Source organism: Mixophyes fleayi, chromosome 2, assembly GCF_038048845.1.
Source record: "Mixophyes fleayi isolate aMixFle1 chromosome 2, aMixFle1.hap1, whole genome shotgun sequence".
Taxonomy (NCBI): Eukaryota; Metazoa; Chordata; class Amphibia; order Anura; family Limnodynastidae; genus Mixophyes; species Mixophyes fleayi.
Window position 1 is genome coordinate 128,762,939 of NC_134403.1, and position 12,513 is coordinate 128,775,451.

Below are 12,513 nucleotides of genomic sequence, written 5' to 3' on the forward strand. Positions count from 1 at the left end.
GCCCACCAATCAAGACCTTTTGCAACTCCCTTGGACAGACAGTTCCCAATGTGGGATTATGAGGTGATAAAAGAGGCTACCCTGGAAGCTGTACACGGGTGTGACTGACTTTGGCCAAAAGTTGATGCTCTGCCAGAGATGTGCGGTGGAACATATCTTACTGGAATTATTTGAACTGATTTCCTCACTTGTTGGACCTGCTATTGTTAAAGGGGCCGTGCTGTACATATCTCACTGCATTTATTTGAACTGATTTCCTCACTTGTTGGATCTGTTATCGTTAAGGGGGCCGTGCTGTATTTAATCCTGTTCTGCAGAATAAATCATCCTTCTATTTTTCCTTTTATACCGTGTCTGAGTGATTTGGGAACCTATATCTTCACAGTATGGACGGAGGACCAGGTTAGCACTGATATAAGCCTGCTTAATTGTAGAACTAAGCCATATGGCAATTGATTGCTTGGAAGCAGGCTAATCCTGTTTATGAAGATCGACAAAAACAAAAAGGGAGTCTGAATGGCGAATACATATAGTCCTCTCAGGGCCTGATTAAGGGTTCTGGCCGCCCTAGGCTAATACGGCCGCAGCGCCCCACCCCCCCCCCCCTCCTCCTCCGAATATATAGGTGTATAGGAACACTCCTGAATATGAATGTTCAGGTGTATTCTCCAGCAGTCCCCCCCTCCCTATAGATATGCAGGGTAGTTCCCCCCCCTCCCTATAGATATGCAGTGTAGTTCCCCCCCTCCCTATAGATATGCAGGGTAGTTCCCCCCCCTTCCTATAGATATGCAGGGCAGTTCCCCCTCCCTATAGATATGCAGGGCAGTTCTCCCCCTCCCTATAGATATGCAGGGCAGTTCCCCCCCTCCCTATAGATATGCAGGGCAGTTCCCCCCCTCCCTATAGATATGCAGAGCAGTTCCCCCCCTCCCTATAGATATGCAGGGCAGTCCCCCCCTCCCTATAGATATGCAGGGCAGTTCCCCCCTCCCTATAGATATGCAGGGCAGTTCCCCCCCCCTCCCTATAGATATGCAGAGCAGTTCCCCACCCCCTCCCTATAGATATGCAGGGCAGTCCCCCCCCTCCCTATAGATATGCAGAGCAGTTCCCGCCCCCCTGCCTATAGATGTGCAGGGCAGTTCCCCCCCCCCCTCCCTATAGATATGCAGGGCAGTTCCCCCCTTCCTATAGATATGCAGGGCAGTTCCCCCCCCCTCCTTATAGATATGCAGGGCAGTTCCCCCCCTCCCTATAGATATGCAGGGCAGTTCCCCCCCCTTCCTATAGATATGCAGGGCAGTTCCCCCCCTCCCTATAGATATGCAGGGCAGTTCCCCCCCTCCCTATAGATATGCAGCGCAGTCCCCCCCTCCCTATAGATATGCAGGGCAGTCCCCCCCTCCCTTTAGATATGCAGGGCAGTTCCCCCCCCCTCCCTATAGATATGCAGGGCAGTTCCCCCCTCCCTATAGATATGCAGGGCAGTTCCCCCCCTCCCTATAGATATGCAGGGCAGTTCCCCCCCTTCCTATATATATGCAGGGCAGTTCCCCCCCTTCCTATAGATATGCAGGGCAGTTCCCCCCCACTCCCTATAGATATGCAGGGCAGTTCCCCCCTCCCTATAGATATGCAGGGCAGTTCCCCTCCCCCTCCTTATAGATATGCAGGGCAGTTCCCCCCCCTCCTTATAGATATGCAGGGCAGTACCCCCTCCCCCTCCCTATAGATATGCAGGGCAGTTCCCCCCCCTCCCTATAGATATGCAGGGCAGTTCCCCCCCTCCCTATAGATATGCAGGGCAGTTCCCCCCCCTCCTATAGATATGCAGGGCAGTTCCCTCCCCCCTCTCTATAGATATGCAGGGCAGTTCCCCCCTCCCTATAGATATGCAGGGCAGTTCCCCCCTCCTTATAGATATGCAGGGCAGTTCCCCCTTCCCTCCCTATAGATATGCAGGGCAGTTCCCCCCCCTCCCTATAGATATGCAGGGCAGTTCCCCCCCTCCCTATAGATATGCAGGGCAGTTCCCCCCCTCCCTATAGATATGCAGGGCAGTTCCCCCCCCCTCCATATAGATATGCAGGGCAGTTCCCCCCTCCCTATAGATATGCAGGGCAGTTGCCCCCCTCCCTATAGATATGCAGGGCAGTTCCCCCCCTTCCTATATATATGCAGGGCAGTTCCCCCCCTTCCTATAGATATGCAGGGCAGTTCCCCCCCACTCCCTATAGATATGCAGGGCAGTTCCCCCCTCCCTATAGATATGCAGGGCAGTTCCCCCCCCCTCCTTATAGATATGCAGGGCAGTTCCCCCCCCCCTCCTTATAGATATGCAGGGCAGTACCCCCTCCCCCTCCCTATAGATATGCAGGGCAGTTCCCCCCCCTCCCTATAGATATGCAGGGCAGTTCCCCCCCCTCCCTATAGATATGCAGGGCAGTTCCCCCCCCCCTCCTATAGATATGCAGGGCAGTTCCCTCCCCCCTCCCTATAGATATGCAGGGCAGTTCCCCCCTCCCTATAGATATGCAGGGCAGTTCCCCCCTCCTTATAGATATGCAGAGCAGTTCCCCCTTCCCTCCCTATAGATATGCAGGGCAATTCCCCCCCCTCCCTATAGATATGCAGGGCAGTTCCCCCCCTCCCTATAGATATGCAGGGCAGTTCCCCCCCTCCCTATAGATATGCAGGGCAGTTCCCCCCCCCCTCCATATAGATATGCAGGGCAGTTCCCCCCTCCCTATAGATATGCAGGGCAGTTCCCCCCCCCTCCCTATAGATATGCAGGGCAGTTTCCCCCTTCACTTACCTGTAGTTGTGCCAGCGTCGCTCCTCTCCTCAGATCAGCAGATAGGAAGTGAAGACGTCCTGCTTCCTGTCTGCTGCATAGCAACAGGCAGCCTGGTGATTGGCTGTGTGTTGCTAACCACTGACCACCAATGCTTTTGATCGTCGAGCCCTCCACCCCCCTGCGGCGACCCCCCCTCCCCCACCCCGAAAAAAAAATGAATGAAGAAAAAAAAAAAAGAATGAAAAAAATAAATAAATACCCGCAGCGCCGCGCCCCCGGGACCCAGCGCCCCAGGCTGCAGCCTGGTCAGCCTAGTGGTTGATCAGGCCCTGAGTCCTCTTGACATAAATACTTAACACCCTGACCACATCCAGATATTCCAAGGGGTTGAAACCCGAGGATGTAGACGCATGTAGAAACACTGGAACAATTTCTTGATTTCTGTGAAATCCCGATACCACCTTTAGTTCAAGGAGGGCACTGTACAGAGTATCGCCTTATCATCGTGAAAGATAAGGAAAGGTTCTATACAGGAAAAAGTCCCAAGCTCTGAGACCCTCCGAGCTTAAGCAATGGCTAGCGGGAACACAACTTTCCACATCAAGAACCTGACGTCAGCTGACAGTTAAGGTTCAAAGGGGAGATTCTGGAGCATGTTAAGAACCAAATTTAAACACCATGGAGCTGTAGGCAGAACATAAGGAGGCTGAATATGCAGAACCCACTGCAAAAAGTTCCATATGTCTGCCAGACGCAGTTGGAAGTAAACAGAAAGGGCCGAGGCTTGAACCTTTAAATATCTTAAGCCCGGCATCCAGACCATCCTGAAGGAAAGCCAGCAACCAGGGTAGGTGAAAGGCAGCCGTGTGGGGGACCCGACGTTCACACCACTTAACGCAAGTGTGCCAAACCCTGTGATAAATGTGAGCTGGCACTGGCTTCTGAGCACGCAACAGGATATTCACAACCCTGGAGGAGAATCCCTTGACCCGTCAGAGGCTGGCTTTCAACAGCCAAGCCGTTAAAGACAACTGAGGCAGGTCCTGATGTCAAAATGGGGAGGTCATCACGAATGGGCAGATGACTCCCCCGACCCACTGACATGCCTAGAATATCTGCATACCAGACCTGGTGTGGCCAGTCTGGAGCCACCAGTGTACCTGGACCCCCTTCTAGGTTGACCCACTGGAGGACACAGGGAAGCATTAAAATGGGAGGGATAGAGATAGCCCAACCAAAATTCCCAGTGCTTTGTCATGAACGTTCATGGCTACAACCAGCGGATCCCTGGCCCTTGAGCAGAACCTGGGAACTTGCTGGTTGAGCCTGGAGGCCATGAGCTCTAAAACCGGGAGACTCCATTTCCGGACCAGCATCTGAAAAACTTCCGGATGAAGTGATCACTCCCCCACCATCACTCCATGGCGACTCAGACAGTCGGTCTCCCAGTTTTGAACGCCTCGAATGAACACTGCAGAAAGGGAAGCAATGAACAGTTCCGCCCATGACAAGATCTGATTTGTTACTTGCAACTCCCCAGCAATCTTTGTCCCACTTTGCTTTTTTACATATGCCCTGGCCGTCATATTGTCCGAATGGAGACGGGCAGGGGAGCCCCAGATAAGGGTCTGAGCACCCTGCAGGGCTCTCAACATGGCCATCAATTCCAATATGTTTATCGTAATGGAGGCCTCCTGTTCCATCCAAAGGCATTGTAAGCAGAAGTGAAGAACCACTGCCCCCCAGCCTCGAAGGCTGCCATCCGTATGGACAATGATTCAGGACCTGCCCGCACCTAGATGGTCCCGAATCATTCACCACTGAAGGGATAACGAAACCTCGGGAGACAATGTGATTTTCTGGGAGTCCAAACGGAGGGGCGAGCCTGCCTACTTTGTCAGTAGATCCTACTGGAAACAACTGAAGTAAAACCTTCTGTAAGGTATTGTCTTGAAAGTTGCGACTAGTTTTCCTAGGAGCCTCATGCAAAGAAGCATAAAGGGCCTGCATTGGAGTCTGGATCGCTTTGTCCTGTAGACTGAACCCTGTCCTTTGCAAGGAAGTTTTTCTGTATCCCTGTGTCGATGATGACACCTTAGAAAGTCATCTGTTGGCTTGGTATTAATTGCGATTTTTGCAGATTTATAATCCAGTCATGAATCTCTAAGACCCTAATGGTGAGGGCTAGGTGTTGACACAGAATCTGGTTGGAGGAGGCGTTGATGAGCAGGTCGACTAGGTAGGGATCTATCCTCATCCCCATGGAACATGACCGCCATGGTTTTTGTGAATACTCTTGGCGTTGTGGACAGGCCGAAAGGGAGTACCCAGAATTAGAATTGGGCAGCTCTCACCATAAGGCAGAACAGTGGTCAATGTGATTCCCAAATGGGATTGTGAAGGTAGGCATCGCGAATGCCTATAGACGCCAGGAATCTTCCTGCTTCCAACCTATTTATAACTGACCGAAGAGACTCCATGCGAAATCTGTCCACCCTCAGGTGCAGATTTAGAGTCTTTAGGTTTAAAATGGGCCAGAAGGAGCCATCAGGCTTGGGGACCAAGAATATATTTGAGTAGAACCCCTGGCATCTCTGACTTGCTGGGACCGGGCAGTTGATAACCACTGCAAAAAGAGAATCGACACAGTGTAGCATCGCCCATCTTCTTGTGTGGTTGAGGTGCAGGGATATAGAGAAAAACCAACCAGGGGAAGGACCCAAGAAGTCTATCATGTAGCCTCTTGACATGATCCCTTTAATCCAGTGGTCTGGAGAAGACGCTATCCACTGATATCTGAACAGCCTCAGGCATCCACCCACTCCCGCAGCCTCAAGGAGAGGAGGATGGTCGTCATGCTGTAGGGTTTTCCGGGAGCTTGGGTGTTGGCCGTATTGTGGAGGAAGACCTACCTCTAAGGGAATGTCCTCTGGATCCATAAGATCTGCCCCTGCTCGATGACCTCTAGAAGAGGGACCTCCTTGAAAAGGCTGGTGAAAAGAGCTGAACATTTCCACCTTTGGTTTCAGCACATTCACAGAAAGAAATGTACTTTTTCCCGCCTGTGGCCTGGCAAATTATGTTTTCTAGTTCTGGGCTGAAAAGAAAAGAGCCCGAGTAAGGAAGGGTCTCAAGAGATAGTCTGGAGTCAGCATCGGCGCCCCAGGATTTAAGCCAAAGAGTCTTCCTGGCCGTCATCGCTGCGACTGGCGCTTCCGATGACATTGAGGCTGCATTTTGAGCAGCCTCATAGAAATATTCCGAAGCCTCCTTTAGGTGTAGGGCAAGGGCAAGCAGATCAGAGTCCTGTAACCCTGTCGCCAACTGATCCACCCATGCCTCCATTTGCTTTGGCAAACCCTGCTGATGATAGCATGAGTCCAAAGGAAGCTCCTGCTGTCCTGTAGATGGATTTTAAATATCCCTCCACTTTACAGTCAGTGGTATCCTGTAGTTGGCTAAATCTAGTACTGGGAGAGTTGTATGGCGTGCCAGTCGTACCACAGGGGTATCCACTCTTGGCACCTGTTCCCAGCAGGTTAGGTTATCTAGGCAAAGTGGGTATAAAACAGTGAACCTCCTTGATACTACAATCTGCGGTCCAGTTGTTTTCAAGCAGATTCCGCAATTTTCTTCTGTAGAAGGAGGAAAACAAACCAGGGGGTAAATGTATCAAGAGTTTTCTGGCGGGTTTGAAAAACCAATCAGATTCTAGCTATCATTTATTTAGTACATTCTACAAAATGACAGCAAGAATCTGATTGGTTGCTATAGGCAACATCTCCACTTTTCAAACTCGCCAGAAAACGCTCAGCTTGATATATTTACCCCCAGGTGTCTTTTGAACTTTGTAAATAGACCCCGCTGCTGTGGGCTCTTCTATGTCTAGGAGGTCTGAAGCTCACCTTACAGCCAGGACAAGATCCTGGTTTCTAGGAGAGTCATTTGGATCCATAACCTGTGAAGAATCTGAGTCATCAATAAGCTCTCCCTCCTCTTCAGACTCTCTCTCTCTGTCACTGCTGACGGGAACTATAGCAGCAGCATGCCCTCCCCCTGCCACTCCTTCCCTATTAGGGCAAGCCATTTCCTGTGGCTTACCCACCATTACAGGTCTTCAGCATTTGCTTGTCGTGCCCAGGATCTCCTCCAATCAGAAGTATGGTTTGGTTTCCTTTGTTGCTTAGCTGTAGAAGTTCTGAACATGTTCAGAACTTTCTCATTCATACTGAAAGTCTCCTGCTGAGGTTATCAAGAAACGCCTATTGTCACTATAGAAGTGACCCTCTGTCACATAGGCTTTGCTAGGTAACTGTATTAACAGCCAGCCTAAGTACCTTACAGTGACCCCTTGCTTTGGACAAATTGGACCTGCCTTTGTGTTAAGCCTTTGGTATCCTGTTTGCTGACCCGCTATACGATGTATTCACCTGGCTTTAGATTCTGGACTAACCCTTGATTATTCCTTTGGCACCTTGCTTTATAATTTAGTTATTACTGTGTACTGCCCTGGCTAAGACAAGTGGACTTGCTTTTGTTTCATCCTCTGGAACTTGCTTACTGACGTGATTTGCATACAGGCCAGGCTGCAGTTTATTCCCTAGGAGTCTCCTAACTTAACCACCGCTACATATATTTGTACACATATTGCATTGTGTAGCTCTGGACATTGTCTCCTGATATTAACCCTTTAAGGCTATACCTTCTCTAAGTCTTCTCAGTATTGGCCAAACCGGCTGGGACTCTGGACAGGGACTTATTTGTTGTCACATTAAGCCTGCAGTCTTCTTCACGTCTGTTCCTGTGTCTGGAAATTACCTTCCTGGGATCATCATGGGCGACTATTAAAGATTTTCTAAAAAATTGCTATATATGAGAGTCTCAAGAATATTTCTAGTAAGTGTGTTATTCACTGGGGGTGTCCTTTTTGGAAGACACCTTTTAACACTTGAAGTTTGGATGCACAGATACAAATTTATTCTCTGTAAGTTTAACCACCAGAGGAGAATCACAGACTCTATGGAGTTTTGGATCACAATAGATCATATCTAATTGTGGAATTTGATTGATTTGAACATTTTGTATATATACAATGTTGTCTTATTATTTTTTCTGTTTTACTTTTTCTCTTGCGGTTTGATTGGATTACATTGATGAAAGATCACAAAGAATATCCACACACCAGATATCAAATATAAGTATTATTTATTTATTCTTATATGTCTAGATAAGTCTATAAGGGATGAACAGCGCTTAAATATTTCTTGATATTTTGATTGGTAGTGTGGGTACTCGGCCACAGTGCCAGCCCCCAGATCCCGGCGTCCTAGGCAGCTGCCCATTGGTGACACCGGCCCTGAATTTTCTTTCATGTCATGTGTGCTACAATATATGTGCATAATAATTCCCTGTATAACACTGCCTGGAGCCACAAGCTTAGTCTGTTCCCAAAAAAGTTATAATCAACTATATGCCTAGGTTGTGTGACCTGGTCCTGCAGCCCAAGTTATGCAGAAAAGTTGGTTTGCCATCAAGGAGTTAATTAAATTAAATCAATATTTTCCCCAGTGTCTCCCATCTGCCTAATGAGAGCCTTCACATCACCTATATCAGTGGGGAGTCCACAGTTATATAGGGAGGTGTCGTGAACATGGAGAACTTACAGTTACGTATAAGGGTTAACCCATCACATAATTGTGGGGAATAAGGCCTAAATCATAACTGCATTGTAAATATGGTATATTAATTGAATCCATTGATAAGTTGAGCTACTAAAGTGTAAAATGTGAAGTCAAATAGTGTTATTTATGTTTATTCAGGGACTCTGCACATCCCAGTGTGAGAAGATAGCAGTGTCACCTGGGGCCCCTTCAAGGAGCCCCTGCTGTGAGATATATCCTGGCCTGTGTCGAAGTCAGTAAATTGGATAAAGTCATTTCAATTAAAGTCTAGCAAACTTGGTTGTCTTTGTCTGAAAAGATGCGTACGGTACGCTATGACGTACAAAGGCACGCTACGGCGTGAAAGGGCGTACGCATCCACTACACGTGGCAGCAACAGTAATTGGTCTTTTACCATACATTCGCACAAACACGCATACTTATAAAATAGTACACATTATTGGTAGTTGCAACACATAGTCAGTTATGTCAAAATATAGTAGTATTTATATGTTATATCAGAGTTACATGCATATTAGTGAAATACACAGAACGGGTTAAAGGAATAACATCATGAGTGGTATCATAATGAACCTTGTTACATATCCTACTGTTTGGTGCGCTCTGCGAGGGAATCGCAGAGTGCATGCACAAGTTATGAATGATAGGGAATTATGAACTACTTAAGACTAAGGAATTCTGGCGGGAAGAGCAGAGCATACCCCCTGCAGAGATGACCCCCTCCTTTGGATTCCTTAGGATGAACCAGCCAATGATTGACAACCCCTTGGACATTCCTGAGACCCGGACCAATAGATGCAAGCCATACCATCTTCATTGTATTACTGTACTTGATTGTGTATATAAGCAGCAGCTTGTGATCCAGAGTGCAGACATCTTGTCCCCAGACTTCAGGATTGAATGACTGCACTGGATCCAGAGCGCCTGCGATAAGTAACGGCTGTATTTACTATTACATCGCTTGAGCATATTTTTTCCACTTATTGCGAATAAATCTTTGTGCGTTGGAAACACAAATCGAGGTTCGACAATCGTTATTGGTTAGCGACAGTACGCACATTACAATTTGGGGGCTCGTGAGCTTTGGAGGTTTCGTTGCCGATGATACGCAAGACCAACGGATTTCGGTTCCTCAACAAAGGGTGGAGACGCGTCATAAACGGGTAAGAACGCATTGTGTTCAAAACCTGAATTTTACTCTGTGTTGTGAAACCGAATGTCCGTTTTGCATTATCTAGGGCACGCTAACTAGAACCTAGGGACAAAAGAGAAAACTGTTTCTTTTTTCTGTCATTGTGCGTTTTAACTGTATTGCATTGTTTAGCGTATGTGTACTTCCTGCTGTGCGTACGCGAACTTCCGGTAAACTTGCCACGTGGTTAAACAATCGTGTTGATAGTTATTATACATGCATAGTATAATTACTTGTGAAAGCCTCTGAGACATTATTACTATTGTTGGGAACTTTTGATTTTCTGCGCAGAAAAGGTGTATAGTGTGTGATGTTGTAACGTAGATACACTGTTTTATTGTTGAGGTGCTCAGTTGCTGTCTGACGAGGCGGATTGCCCAACTGAAGGACGGTATACAGGGCAGGTATACCGAATGCGAAAACTGGGTTTTCGCAAAGCGCTACCAATAGATCGCAAGGTTTGCTAATAATTAGTATTGGTAGGCAGTGCGATCCGGTCGCACCGTTAGTGCGAATTGGTGAAGCAGCTAGGAGGAATTATACTGGAAAGGCAGGTTGATTGTATCGACTTTGTGCTCCCAGCGATAATAAACTCAGCAGATTTTGTGGTTTAGCCAGGGTATCGAGGAGCTGATAGCCCTTGGGGCCCACAGTGATATTTCTGTATTAGGGATCCTCGCCAGGGGCGAGAAAAGCGAGTGAACGCGGCTAAAGGAAATACGTTCACCGAGGATTATAGATCTCTAGCGGTGAGTATAGCAACAGAGTTGAAATTATTAGGTGGAAAGAACAGAGCATTGCGGTGTGTCTGTATTTCACATTTGGCCGGAAGGAACAGAGCATTGCGGTGTGTCTGTGTTCCGGGTAGAAGGTATATTGTTCAACATGGGTGCTAAGCATACGCTAGAGATGGTCAGTGTACTGCCTAAGGAAGGCCCTATTGGTTCAGCGAGGTTTCTCATGTGTAAGAAGTATGGTGCATATGCAACTGTGTATTGTGACACGTGGGTCGGGATGACCAAAGCTTGTGATAGGCCTTTCCCAACAATAGGGAGTTTTAATGCAGAGGTACTGAATACTGTAAAAGATAAAATATGGTTGATCAAGTCAACGAAAAAGAGAAATAGACATAATGATTGTTTAAAATTGTGGCAAATGGAAGGTAACACGTGGCAGAGCAGCGAATGCAAACCGGAAATAGGCGTGGCGAAAAGCGTGCGCAAGGCGGATGTAACCATTGAGAAGCGTGGCGAACTCAGCGCAAGCGCGCCCCCGCCACCTTATGTGGCGGGAGGGGTAAGTACAGCCGTTGTTAAAACTGAAAATAGAAAAATTACTAAGTTGTACCCTGTTTTAAATCAGTTTCAATCAAGTGTATCTGAAAACGAAGATGAACCCACTGTGATTTCGGCCATTGCCCATGCTGTTAATGTACTAGAGGCTCAGCGCAAGTATGAGAAAATGGCTGAGATAGGTGAGAGTAGCGTGATCACTAGGAGTGAAAGTGTTCTAAATCTAGGGCCTGTAAATCCTGTAGCGTCCCCTGAAGTTAGTGTACCAGAGGGTGTGTTCCCGGTCCGCACAATATCAGTTCCCAATGGGAAACCGGATAAGGATGGTGTAGTTCCTTTAAGAAATGTTACAATGCATTGTCCCTGGACTAGATCAGAATTACGTTCCATTATGACTGAATTCCCAGATCCTAGAAAAGAGTTAGCTAAATGTCAGAAATTTGTTAAAGACTTAGGGAATGCTCATGAACCAACCAGTAAGGATTGGCGGGTAGTGTTGAGGGCGTGTCTTCCTCCCAATACTAACATACAAAAATTTATTGGAGATTGTTTGTTGGAGGAAGATGACACCCTGACTGATGAGATTAACCAACGGAATATAGAACAAATTGTCAAACACTTAGCCATCTGTTTTCCAGTAGTAGTAAATTGGAGTAAGATTTTCACCATTAAACAAAAGGATAGTGAAACTGCCTCAGATTACTTTGCTAGAGCTATAACAGCGATTGCACGATTTACTGGGATATCCAACATAAGTGAGGACCCACATCACAGAGAGGTAGCTGTAGGGGTACTGATGGATGGCCTTAGGGAAAATTTAAAGACGAGAGTACAAACCACATTACCTAATTGGAGAGGCGTCACGGTAGACTCCCTTAGGGAGTCTGCTGTGGAGCATGACAAGAACCTTTTAAAAAAAAGGGAAGAGAAAAGTGATAGGTTAATGACGGTAAGTATACAGGCTCTAGAAGGGGTGCATACACGACCACCAGCATACAACCCATATAACAGGAAACCTAAAGTGATCAGGTGTTTCAACTGTAACGAGGAAGGACATTACGTTAGAGATTGTAATAAAGAAAGACTCAATACACATAAGGGTGGGTCACATAGATATCCTCCAAGAAAGGATTCACATAGACTAGAAGACTCACATCTACCCGCGCATATTACGGCAGCAAATGCTGCGCGGGAAATCACTAGTCAGCGCTAGGGGTCAGGTCATACCTGTAGTCTACAGCCAGTGAGGTTAACTGAGAGTCAGAGTGAAGAACCAACAATGATAGTTGACATAGCTGGCAGGAAACAAACTTTTCTTGTAGATACAGGGGCGGCCCGATCTGTGATAACCTCTCCTTTCAATCTACAGGTGACCAGCAAAACTATTCCAGCTATGGGGGTGACGGGAAAAGTGTTACATTATCCTCTAACTAAACCCGCCGAAGTTACTATCGGGCCTCTGCATACTAAGCATTCGTTTCTCTTGGCTGCAGCGGCTCCTACTAACTTGCTAGGGAGAGACTTGTTATGTAAAATGGGATGTGTCAT